Source organism: Olea europaea, chromosome 12 (assembly GCF_002742605.1).
Source record: "Olea europaea var. sylvestris chromosome 12, O_europaea_v1, whole genome shotgun sequence".
Taxonomy (NCBI): Eukaryota; Viridiplantae; Streptophyta; class Magnoliopsida; order Lamiales; family Oleaceae; genus Olea; species Olea europaea.
This window is the reverse complement of record NC_036248.1, coordinates 2,188,116-2,201,156: the sequence shown is the minus strand read 5'-3', so window position 1 is coordinate 2,201,156 and position 13,041 is coordinate 2,188,116. Positions and strand designations below refer to the sequence as shown.

General features: G+C 37.1%; 1 pseudogene; it reads right to left on the bottom strand.

Moving 5' to 3' along the window:
* Positions 1–8,214: 8,214 nt before the first annotated feature.
* On the bottom strand, positions 8,215–12,753 carry LOC111406417 (annotated as a pseudogene).
* Between the last annotated feature and the right edge of the window lie 288 nt (positions 12,754–13,041).

Below are 13,041 nucleotides of genomic sequence, written 5' to 3'. Positions count from 1 at the left end.
CTTTAAGCGCAAGTCTTTCAAGTGCTGCATTTGTTTTACGAGATCCTCAGCTTCATCCCTCAATTTCGCCAACTCCGTTTTTTTTCCAGCAAGCTTGGAGTTAAGTTTTCGAAGCTTTACCGCGTTCTCTTGGATCTCTGAACCCATCAAGCTGATTCTCGTCCTAGAGATTGCAACATATTCTAGTATTTTCTTCAATTTCTCCCAGTGTTCCTTCTTCTTGCGCACTGCTTTGGCTCGAAGACTGTTGAGTTGTGCATCAAGCTCTTTAATGTCAATCCATGATTGCTCCAGCTGGTAAGCTAAACGCTTGTTCTTCTCACTTGCTTTTTGCAGTTGCTGATTCGCAACTTCTTTTTCCAAATCAAACTTTTCCACCAATGAAGTTATAGCTGCTTCCTTTTTCTTCAAATTATTTTTCATCTATAACCACAAAAATGAAACAATAGTTCTTAAGAAAATAAAAGTAATTTTAGCCATACAACTTTATGCATTTCTTTTCGTACACATGCATTAGTTTTATTTGTATGCAAACATCTACACACACAGGCATACATGTATGCTATAATGCACGATTCCTATTAAGACAATTCCGAAACTAATTACGTAGAGAAAAATAGAAAGATACGTGGCTTACCGATTCTATGGCAGCATTGGAAGCCTTTTCCTTGATAGCCCGTGCATATAATGCGCCAAGAAGAGTTATGAAAAAAATTCCAGATGCAAGAAATGGATTCTGAGATTGCTGGGGCACAAAAAAACGATCAATTTTAGCACATCAAACTAGACAAAAATAAAATACTTAAAATAATATTATCAAGATTATATTTAGCAACGTTCAAACCTTTGCTCCTTGTCCGTCGCCTTGTGCCTTTATTTCCAAATCTAAAGTACAATTGGTAAGTTTTTAGTGAAGGATTTGTGACAAACATATGATAATGACAATTATTCATGAGTCCAGATTGATAACTAAAGAAAAAGTAATATATTTAAGTTTTCAAAAAATAAGTAAAAAAGATTAGACAAACACAGTCTTGGACCAACATGTTAATCGTGGTCTCACTTTCTTTAGGATGTAACATTGCCAACACTATCTTTTCACTTTTGGTTCGACCTATTATTGAACATGAAAATGTAAACAGGGACGACAAAGAAGGTTCCCTGCCCCATTGAAACTGTTTAAAAAAGTGAATGAAACGAAGCTATTGAGATGGCAGAAATAGATGATGGCTTCATAATGCAGAAGTGCAATTGGTTGAACAAGAAGAATGTGATTATGCTGATGCAGAAATCCAAGATCGCGAACAAAAAAAATGAAAATTTATCGCTCGGCAAGAAACAAGTCACAACTCCAACTCATTCGGCGTTGGGCTTCGCAGATGAGAGAGAATATGCTTTGGTTTGTCTAAATGGTCATCTGGGTGCATATGGGCTATAACTCTATCACTATGGATAATATTAATTGACATATTTAAAAGAAGCCCAAACAAAAAGCCCAAAATTAAAATAAAAAATGGCCCAAGTCACAACTCCAACTCACTCGATGTTGGGCCGTGCAGACGAGAGAGAATAGGCTTTGGTTTGTCTAAATTGTCATCTAGTTGCATATGGGCGATGGGCTATGGCTCTATCACTATGGATAGTAGTAATTGACTTATTTAAAAAAGCCCAAAAAAAGCCCAAGATTAAAATAAAAAAAGGCCCAAGTCTAACACCCATCGTCTTCCCTTTCACTTCAAGCTTCCCGTCTTCTGTTGCCTGCAACAATGGCGACTGCCTCGGCTCCCAACTTGTGAATTTCGGTGAAGCCAGCATGGGCGGCCGCACTATCTCGCCGGTGCTGGCTCCGCCACTAGCTACGGGCAAGAACAATATAACACTTTTCAAATGGATAACAAGATTTTCTAATGAAGCATTCCTCAGTTTGAGCTCTCTTTTTGAGCATCTCAATATTGTGCTACATTTAATTAATGAAGGAAACAAAATCAAATACAAAACAAACTCGGACTCAAAAGCAAACTAACCTGCAGCCAAGGATTCAACATGGTTTGCACTCAAACCCAGCAATGAAAACCCAGTCGTAGAAATCACTCTCCTGCTGGCTTCTTTTGGCTTTTCTCGGTGCATACAAGCCATGGATGTTCTTATCTTCTGGGCGTGTGCATTTTTGGTTGAACAGAACATCAAACAGGAATGACCTGAACAGGAGGAGATAGAATGGTGGAAGGGGGATACAAAACCCATGGCTATTGCGCCGTTTTCCATGCTACATTTAATTAATGTAGGAAACAAAAGCAAATACAAAACAAACTCGGACTCAAAAGCAAACTAACCTGCAGCCAAGGATTCAACATGGTTTGCATTCAAACTCAGCAATGAAAACCCAAACGTAGAAATCACTCTCCTGCTAACTTCTTTTGGGTTTTCTCGGTGCATACAAGTCATGGATGTTCTTATCTTTTGGGCGTGTGCATTTTTGTTTGAACAGAACATCAAACGGGATTGAACTAAACAGGAGGAGAAAGAATGGTGGAGGGGGGATACAAAACCCATGGCTATTGTGCCGTTTGCCATTAGAAGAGGAAGTAATGGATTAGACTGAAGTTATGCTATAGTCTATAGAAGAGAGAATTGTATATATACAGAATGGTTAGTTAAAATGACAACAGAGAATATTTCAGAAGCAAGGTGCACTACGATTTGTAGAGTAGCATGCAGCAACACTTGTGTTGATTTTTAATCATGATTAACAAGCACGGGCATTAATGGCTTGGAGTGAAAGGACTAGAGTGCCCTTTTAGCTTGATAATTACCAATAAAAATGGATAACAAGGTTTTCTAATGAAGCATTCCTTAGTTTGAGCTCTCTTTTTTAGTATCTCAATATTGTGCTACATTAAATTAATGTATGAAACAAAATCAAATACAAAACAAACTCGGACTCAAAAGCAAACTAACCTGCAGCCAAGGATTCAACATGGTTTGCACTCAAACCCAGCAATGAAAACCCAGTCGTAGAAATCACTCTCCTACTGGCTTCTTTTGGCTTTTCTCGATGCATACAAGCCATGGATGTTCTTATCTTCTGGGCGTGTGCATTTTTGGTTGAACAGAACATCAAACAAGATTGACCTGAATAGGAGGAGATAGAATGGTGGAGGGGGGATACAAAACCCATGGCTATTGTGCCGTTTTCCATGCTACATTTAATTATTGTAGGAAACAAAAGCAAATACAAAACAAACTCGGACTCAAAAGCAAACTAACCTCCAGCCAAGGATTCAACATGGTTTGCATTCAAACTCAGCGATGAAAACCCAAACGTAGAAATCACTCTCCTGCTGGCTTCTTTTGGGTTTTCTCGGTGCATGCAAGCCATGGATGTTCTTATCTTCTGGGTGTGTGCATTTTTGGTTGAACAGAACATCAAACGAGATTGACTTGAACAGGAGGCGATAGAATTGTGGAGGGGGATACAAAACTCATGGCTATTGCGCCGTTTGCCATTTGAAGAGGAAGTAATGGATTAGACTGAAGTTATGCTATAGTCTATAGAAGAGAGAATTGTATATATACAGAATGGTTAGTTAAAATGACAACAGAGAATATTTTAGAAGCAAGGTGCACTACGATTTGTAGAGTAGCATGCAGCAATACTTGTGTTGATTTTTAGTCATGATTAGCAAGCACAGGCATTAATGGCTTGGAGTGAAAGGACTAGAGTGCCCTTTTAGCTTGATAATTACCAATAAAAATGGATAACAAGATTTTCTAATGAAACATTCCTCAGTTTGAGCTCTTTTTTTGAGCATCTCAATATTGTGCTACATTTAATTAATGTAGGAAACAAAATCAAATACAAAACAAACTCGAACTCAAAAGCAAACTAACCTACAGCCAAGGATTCAACATGGTTTGCACTCAAACCCAGTAATGAAAACCTAGTCGTAGAAATCACTCTCCTGCTGGCTTCTTTTGGCTTTTCTCAGTGCATACAAGCCATGAATGTTCTTATCTTCTGGGCGTGTGCATTTTTGGTTGAACAGGACATCAAACAGGATTGACCTGAACAGGAGGAGATAGAATGGTGGAAGGGGATACAAAACCCATGGCTATTGCGCCGTTTTCCATGCTACATTTAATTAATGTAGGAAACAAAAGCAAATACAAAACAAACTCGGACTCAAAAGCAAACTAACCTGCAGCCAAGGATTCAACATGGTTTGCACTCAAACTCAGCAATGAAAACCCAAACGTAGAAATCACTCTCCTGCTGGCTTCTTTATGGTTTTCTCGGTGCATACAAGCGATGGATGTTCTTATCTTCTGGGCGTGTGCATTTTTGGTTGAACAGAACATCAAACGGGATTGACCTGAACAGGAGGAGATAGAATGGTGGAGGGGGGATACAAAACCCATGGCTATTACGCCGTTTGCCATTAGAAGAGGAAGTAATGGATTAGACTGAAGTTATGCTATAGTCTATAGAAGAGAGAATTGTATATATACAGAATGGTTAGTTAAAATGACAACAGAGAATATTTCAGAAGCAAGGTGCACTACGATTTGTAGAGTAGCATGCAGCAATACTTGTGTTGATTTTTAGTCATGATTAGCAAGCACATGCATTAATGGCTTGGAGTGAAAGGACTAGAGTGCCATTTTAGCTTGATAATTACCAATAAATAAACTATTTGCTCAACCTCTTACTGTCCCATGGTTGGAATTGACTTTTTCCCTTCTCAACAATCAAACACAATTCTCCAATTAAAAAAAAATTAATAAAAACTGTCTGAGATTATTTGCGAAGTTCAACATCATTACACTCAAATCTTATAGATCTTATTATCCATTAATTAACAACTTTAATTAGGTTTTGGGAAAATGAAATGCTTATAATTAACATATGTGATTGGAAAAAATACATCAACGGAGGGCAAAAATAACTGTGGCACTTTTGTGGTTTTGTTACAAAATGAAAGGTAGTCATATCTGCACAATCGTGCTATAGTGCTAGCTATAATACTTATTATAATGCAACACGCCACTTTATCATTGGACTAATTAAAACACAATCAGCTTTTCAATCAAATCATGTCCAGCCACCTAACATCTTGACGCTTTTTTTTTTTTTTTTGATAAAGTGGTTTAACCCCATATCCACATCCTACGTTTGTTGGGTTGCCATGTCATAAATTTGTCTCATGACAAATGTCAAGGAACATAGCGTATTTTCAATCACAAATTTTATGGGATCCTCAATTTTATCAGCACTTCAATTTTTACACGAAAATTCAATTTTTTTTCTGATTTGGTTTGTGAAATGAAATTAATGATGGTTTGGTACTTAAATTCTATATATGGAATGTTATATATTAGACTTTCTACAATCAACTAACTTTTAACGATAATGGTCACGAAGTCGTGGTAGGCATAATATAGTTGAAAGTTAACTAGTTCTCATGTGCTTTCTAAAATTTGTTTCGAACATTTGTAACTACAACACGTGTACTAGTGTATGATATACTTATACTAAATGGAACTTGAAAAACACATAGCACTTCTTTCATTATTAACTGATAGAGTAAAGATTTTAACTACTTTACTCCTTTATCAAATGTTAAATGTTTGACTGTTTAGAGTTTGTGACATTGGGTATAATCTAGGACAACGTCTTTCTTTTACAATTATGGTGACCTAAAATAAAGGCTGGGGAATGGATCCATAAAGCCACTCCGATGACAAATTCACTAAATTAGCAATAATAGTAAAAATGATAAAAGGTATGTAATGCAAAAATGTCGCAATAAAGAAAAACAACTTAATTTATTCTTTTTGATTTCTCATAAAATAGAACAATATCAAACAATTTTAATAATAAAATAGCAAACCAAAAAATCACATCAAAAAATCATTTAAACGGAAAAGTAAGGAAAAAGAACAATATCTAACAATCTAAATGTGAACATATCATAGGTCTTATTAAATAATAATGATATCTAGCATCATTTATACTAGAGAACCATTTTAAATGATTAAAATTTATAAATTCAATTAAATAAATCATGTAACTTCACGTCTAAATGAATATATTATTTAATTTCATGTAATTGTCACTAGAGTGGCGCTTGACATCAATAATGAATAGCATTAATCTTTATATTTAAGAGGAAATTACACCGTCCCAAGGCTTTCAAGTTCATTGTGCATAAATCATGGGCCCAACTTTTCTAATCAAATACCCAGTATAACCCTAACCCTAAAATTCAAATTCATTTCACTCCATCCTTCATTGTCTCTCTCCCTCCCATCTTTCGCTCAGTCTCTCTCTCTCTCCCCCTCCCGTCTCTTTATCCTCTCCATCACACGAGCAGCCACCGTCGCCGAAAACCACAGCGTCATAGCGACGACCTCCTCCGAACATGTGAGCGTCGTTGCACAGTGGCTCACAACTCCGGTGTCGCTACAGGTATCGCGAAGAACGGTGATGATTGCCGTCACTCGAAGCAGATGCAACGTACAATCGGACCTCAACATGGTCGTCAATTGGTTGTCAAAGTAAATTCATGACCTCGACCTTCTTCTACGTTCAGTAGGTAGTGATTTTGGGTGTTATCTCTTTTGTTTTTCTATCTGTAGGTAGTGATTTTTGGGTTTTGTTGGTTGTATTTTTAGATCTTGGCCGTGGTTGTAGTGGTGATGTTGGTAGTAGGATCTGATTGTAGGTGGTTTTGGGGGATGTGGTTGTAATGTTGGTTGTGGTGGTGGCGACGATTATGGTGGGACGTTGTGGGATAGGACTATTTGTTAGTGGTTGTGGTAGTGGTGGTGTTTCTGGTTGGTGGTACTGTGGGTGCAGTGGTGTTGGTGAGGTTGGGAAGTGGTGTATTGTTGGGTGTGTTTGGAGGTGATTTTTGGCTGTCGTGGTGGTCCTGGCGACTGCGATGGTTTCTGGTGGTGGTTGTGTTGTTGGTGGTGGTGGTGGTGTTGTGGTGGTGGATGCAATGCTGGTGTCAGGATCAGATGTTGGATGTCTGTGACCAACTATATGGTCCCATCTGTGATTGTGACTGTAAACTGTGACATTAAAATTCGATCATTTGTCATTAAAAAGTAATTAGTGACCATCAAATTTGAAAATATGTGACCTATGACCTATAGTTTTTTGAATTTGTGACCGACGATGTGAGCTGTAAACTACAAAAATTTCTATCTGTTACCAATAAAATAATCTGCAACCTACAAAATTTTTGATTTGTGATCGCGAAATAATTTGTGATCAATTAATTCGATGATATGTGACCAATAAGTAAATCTGTGACCAATATTTATGAATCTGTAGTCATTAATCATGTAACTGTGATTTTATTATATTTAATTAATAAATATTTTCAATTAATTATGTCGAAACATGAATTTTGAATTTTTAAACTTTGTACCAGATTTGTGAATTGATGTAAACAATACACCTGACATATGAATTCTTCCCTATATTTAATAGAACATATGATTTAATGACATAAATGATGTCACTTAAACTAATGTCGAACATTAAAAATGCTAAATAGTATTCCTCAATAACTTAATAAACTAGTCTATAGCATCACGTAATTATTAACTAAGAGAACGAGAACATAAGGTTCAGTAATAAAATACATTAAGAATAATCAATGTCTCAGACCATCCTCAATTTCAATAGAATTCAATGAAATAAGGAAAATTCGAAGCATTTGCCGACCAACCCTCCACCCCAACGTGGAGGTAACAATTCCATGAACAATAACAAAGAGGAAAAAAAAAGTCCATTGAAAGAGAGGGGAAAAAAGAAGAAGAAGCAATCTAATAATCTGCTGCCACGTCAACACCGATAAGAATTCTATGTATTCATGGCTTTTTCCCAAATTTAATAGCACAATACCTTAAAAAGGATATACAAAATCCAAATAAATTTTGCCAATAAACATTACAATCGCTAAGGACCATTAAAAGGAGTTGCAAGTCTGGGATTGCTTTCTCGTAAAAAAGAACTCGAATAAGTAGACATAAAACATTGAAGCCGCAATTTACTAACTTATGCAGCACCTGGTGCCTCTCAGACTTATCGCTTTCCATGGGCTCTGTTGCAGTTGATGGTACTTCATTTCCGAATCCAGTAGTCTCAGTTGCAACTGAGTTTTGGTTGGGACTTGAATTCGGGTTCTCTGCACCTTGACATCATGATTTGCCTCCTTGAGAGAGCGTTGCCGAGGGCGTTTCTGGAGTAGTAGGCTTCACTGGTGAGGGTGTCTCTGGAGTAGTAGGCTTCACTGGCAAGGGTGTTTCTGTAGTAGTAGGCTTCACTGGCATCGATTTCGTCATTATCGGACAAGATTTATGCTTGAAAAGAAACAGAAATCGTCAATACATGTCCATTTAGAGGGAAAACTTCCCTATTGGGGCTCTAGCCTATCGCCTGAGTAGCGTGTTGGTTTGCTACATTTCATTATAGTTGCACAATCAGTTCTTATTGACCGTCTAAACCTCCGCTTAATCATTACTATTACGTGACTAGCATGTGATGATTTAACAGAGATGTAACATTTTTTATAGTCGATGGCCCGTTGTACAACTGTAATTAAAGTCCGAAACCAACTTCCTACATGGACAATAGGCTGGGACCTGAAATTTTCCCTCATTCAAAAGGGAAGCCTTTTTCTTTAGCATCTCAATTATTGTGATCCTAAATAATAGTAAAATATATCAAGCAACCTTAACTCTTGCAAACGAAAATATGCAAACAATTGTCGTTCGTGTAAATTTGCAGAACTAAAGACCGAAGCAAAGCATTAGGATCAGAACCATAAATCAAATTGGAAACCAATTCATAATTCCTACCCATTTAAGAGATAGTACCCGTCGAACTTCGATTTTTTTCCTTGGTGTTGCATATTTTGGAAGTGAATTCCGATGCTGCATTCTCTCTCAACCAAGCTTCAGCATCCACACTATCGCTCAAACCTGACGATAAATTCACAACTCATTTAGAATTCAATATGTCTATGTACTCGTGCAGACAAAATTGGTTTCTGTATGTAAATGAGGGGGCAGGGACAGAGAGTGGTATGGGTAACAAATTATATAGAGGAACTAACTTAAGATATGTTCACCTTTTGCTTCTCTGCCAGTTAAATATGATCAAATTTGGGGTCATATGATATTGCTCCTTCTCTATAACTGTTAACACAATAAACAAAGTGATTGATCACAGATCCTCTCTCCATGTGCTCCTTGTATCGCTCCTCAATTGGATAACCTTGCCGCAGATAAAGAATCCAAGTCAATACATCCATCTCCCAAGCTTAAACAAATATAACATGGCACTGACACCTACCTTCTGGAGCTCCTCTAGCTTCGCTATAACTCGATCTTGCAAAGCTATCTCAACTTCCATCTCCATGGATTTTGGCAAATCGATGGTAGCCATTCCTCCATACACCAATTCTGACACAGGGACACTTGTTTTCTTAACCTTTTTCTTCGGAGTCTCTACCTATGGGCATAAGCAATGCAAATTCCTAGGCGAGAACAAAACTTGCAGGAAAATAAAGATTTCGATTACAAATATGTTCTTTTTTGACAGAGAGACAACAAAATAATTAAATCTCACACGGCAGCAGAGCCCATTGAAGCCCTCCCGTCTTCCCCTCTCACATGAGGAGTATAAAAATAGGAGACACAAGTTCCCAAAAAATGGGAAATACACCGGAGCATCCTTTCTAAGAAAGGAAAAACAAACACACATATGACACATGAAATATCTGTATTATATTCCGCATCAACCTCAAAAATATTAATCCAAAAGCAGAGGGACCCACTTTGACAGACTAGCTGCTTTATTTTATCTTCTCATATGTTCCCAAAAATAGGCAAAAAAAAGGAGGAGAAAGAATTGCGATAGAAGACTAAAAGAAATGGCAATTGAACCAATAACTCCACAGAGCCTTTAGCATCTTGCATGCTCATGTTAGTTTCAGTAGTACTTGATGGAGCAGGATCTAGAGAAGCCTCGTCTGTTTCCATCTTGGCTGGTTCCTTTGCTGACTCTTTTACAACCAGAACTTCCACCTCCTCCTCTTCCAAAAGCTGATTTAAATTTCCAACAGGACCGTTATAGTTCATAATTTTTTTTTTTAACTGAGTGACCACTAAAAAGATTTCTACACAGAGGACTTATAATTGCTGACTCGAGCAAAATAATACCTTGCAGATTTAGACGTACTTTGACCTTTAATTTTTTCTGTTCACCCTTTGTGGATTGGAAGGATCCAATCTGTGCCTCCGATTAGAAAATATCAGAAATAAAAAGATTTTCCAACTAGCGACAATATATATTCAGTGACACAAATAGATTACCTTGCAAGTGCTGATCTTTGCTAGTGCCTTCAACTCAGTAACATTAGAATATTGAACATCAACCACAAAAGTTCGTACAATGTCAGAGCTTTAACACTAGGTATTGGATTATCCTTAGGGTACATGACGGTGCTCTGCTGATTATCTACGCTTTATTTTGAGTATCTGCAGCGGATCATTTCCATGACAAAGCAATGGGGAATGGGAAGCTCTCGTTAACCTTCAAATCAGAAGGTCGAGCAAATCTTATTACGGATCTCATGGAGTATTTTATTTCCAATAAGTGGTACATTCGTAATAGGATAGGAGGCAAATGTTCATAAACATAATTACTCATCCTATATCCAGCTAAGCATGCAAGAAAACAAATACTCAAAAGAAGAAGGAAAACTAAGAAAAGCCCATTGCAATAAATCAGGAAAAAAGAACGAAGAAATCCATGGCTAGCCTTTCTTCCTCTAATGCAACAAAATGCCAGAACTGCCAGTATAGTCTTGCTCAAAACAGATAGTTTAACCTCCTCCTTTCCAAGTGATATTTCAATATACCAATAATTAATCGCAATGCAGTAAAATTGCTAACTCTAAGTCATTAACCTAGCATCACCAGGGGCGGACCCAGACCATTTGAACTGTGGGGTCAAATTTTTTTTTTCGAACAACGTATCATGAAAAAAAAGGAAAAATCGGTTGTTTGCTGTTCATGTTCGATATGTGCACTTTGGAAAGAAATCGTTGGATTATATGATATATTTATGGACTAAATAATGGATATGGACCATGTGATATGGATATAGATTTAGAATTTGGACTTTTTAGGGCAGAAAATTAAGTTTTCAGCACACAAAAAAACAGAAAATTAAGTTTTCAGCACAAAAAAAAAAAAATTCCAGAAAACTGTGGGGTCATTTGACCCCACATGACACCATGTGGGTCCGCCCCTGAGCATCACCCTTCTTCAATTGTACCAAGCACTGTCACGGATTATTGTTCACGTATTACAGAACTAAAATTTATTTATTTCCAGAGGAAATCATGGTATGCTAAATCTAACCCTTTTTTTATTTTTTTGGATAGGGGTATGCTAAATTAAACTATGACTAAGAACAACAGAGATGTGAGATTTCCTATGCTTTTTACCTAAAGAATCAGCTTGTAAGATTTGTTCAGCATACAAATAAAACAGAACAGAAAAATAAATATATAAATAAAAGGTATATAGCATTTGGCTCAACAGAATAAGAAGCTAGAGAATAAAACTGACTTATACTGCAGTCAGATCCCATATAAAATTTGTGTTTTTTTCATCCAAATTCAAACCCCATGGCATCAAGTGAAACTATAGGAAGAACTATCAACTAAAAAGAAGAACCGGCACCTGGAATTCTCGTACTTTAATCGTGGGACCAAGAATGAAACATACTAAAGCAGAGCCTTTGGCAACACACTCACTTGTGTTCATTGTACGACTGGGCTCCTTTCCAAAGAATTCAGTCAAGATCTTGATGATAGCAGGAACTCGAGAGCCTGAACCAACAACCTCAACTGCGCGAATATTCTCTAAAGTCACTCCAGCTTCTGCTAGAGCCTTTTCCAATGGTTTCTTCACACGTTCCAAATTGGAACACTGATCTGCTCAAATTCATCTCTCTTAATGAAAATTCTGACATACTTCTCGTCCATTAAGCACTCAATATTCAAAGGTGCCTTGGGATTTACACTGAGAACTTTCTTCAGCTGTTCACACCCAGCAATAAGTCTAGTCATGCTCTGGCATTCTGAAAGACATCAATCATATACTCATCCTTGAAATTTACAGCAAAGTGATTGAAAAGAACTTCATCAAAGTCTCTACCACAGAGAGACCTGTCAAATGAATGGACTAATAACTTCAGCTGGTCTTTCTTGAATGCAGCAATACAAACTTGCATACCGGCATGCCAAACATTGATAAAATCAACATTCAGTGGATCATTCTCAGGTAGATCGGTCTTAAAAATACCATAAGCTAATGCAGTAATAGTCTCACGGATAAGACGAAGATAGTGCAAACCAGCAATCTTAGCAGCATCCATAATGGCTCTTCTCTGAAGATCTGTAAAATAAATGGGGATTCCAATGCAGCAGTTCATTATGTAAATTTGAAAGCACCATCCTCAAAACCTGGGTGGGCGTAAATATCTTCATTAGGTAATGACTAATTTCTTGCTTGGGGTTATGAAAATCTATCTATATAAAATGAAATCTCTGTGCACATTCCCCCTCTGTCCGATGGTATAGGATCCTTGGTGTAGTTTTACGTACTTTTATTCACTGGTCTTAATAGCATCAGACTATTTTTGAGTCCCAGCTGCAAAACCATCCCTTCTGAATTATGTATTTAAAAAGTTAATGTTGCAGAAAAACTAATGGCCAAGCTAATCTCGTTGTACAAACTGATATTTTACAAATCATTTTGTTTGTACACTTTATTGTCTGGTACTTTGTTCTTGTGTTGGTGTTTGTTTATTTTGCCTTGGGTTAATTACACTGATCACTATATTACATTTTCTTTTATCCAGTTGGTTATTGGACTCGAACTTTATCACAGTTGGGTCACTCTGTTCATTTCTGTGAGAGTATTAGTTTTTGCTTGATGGAAAAGTGACGA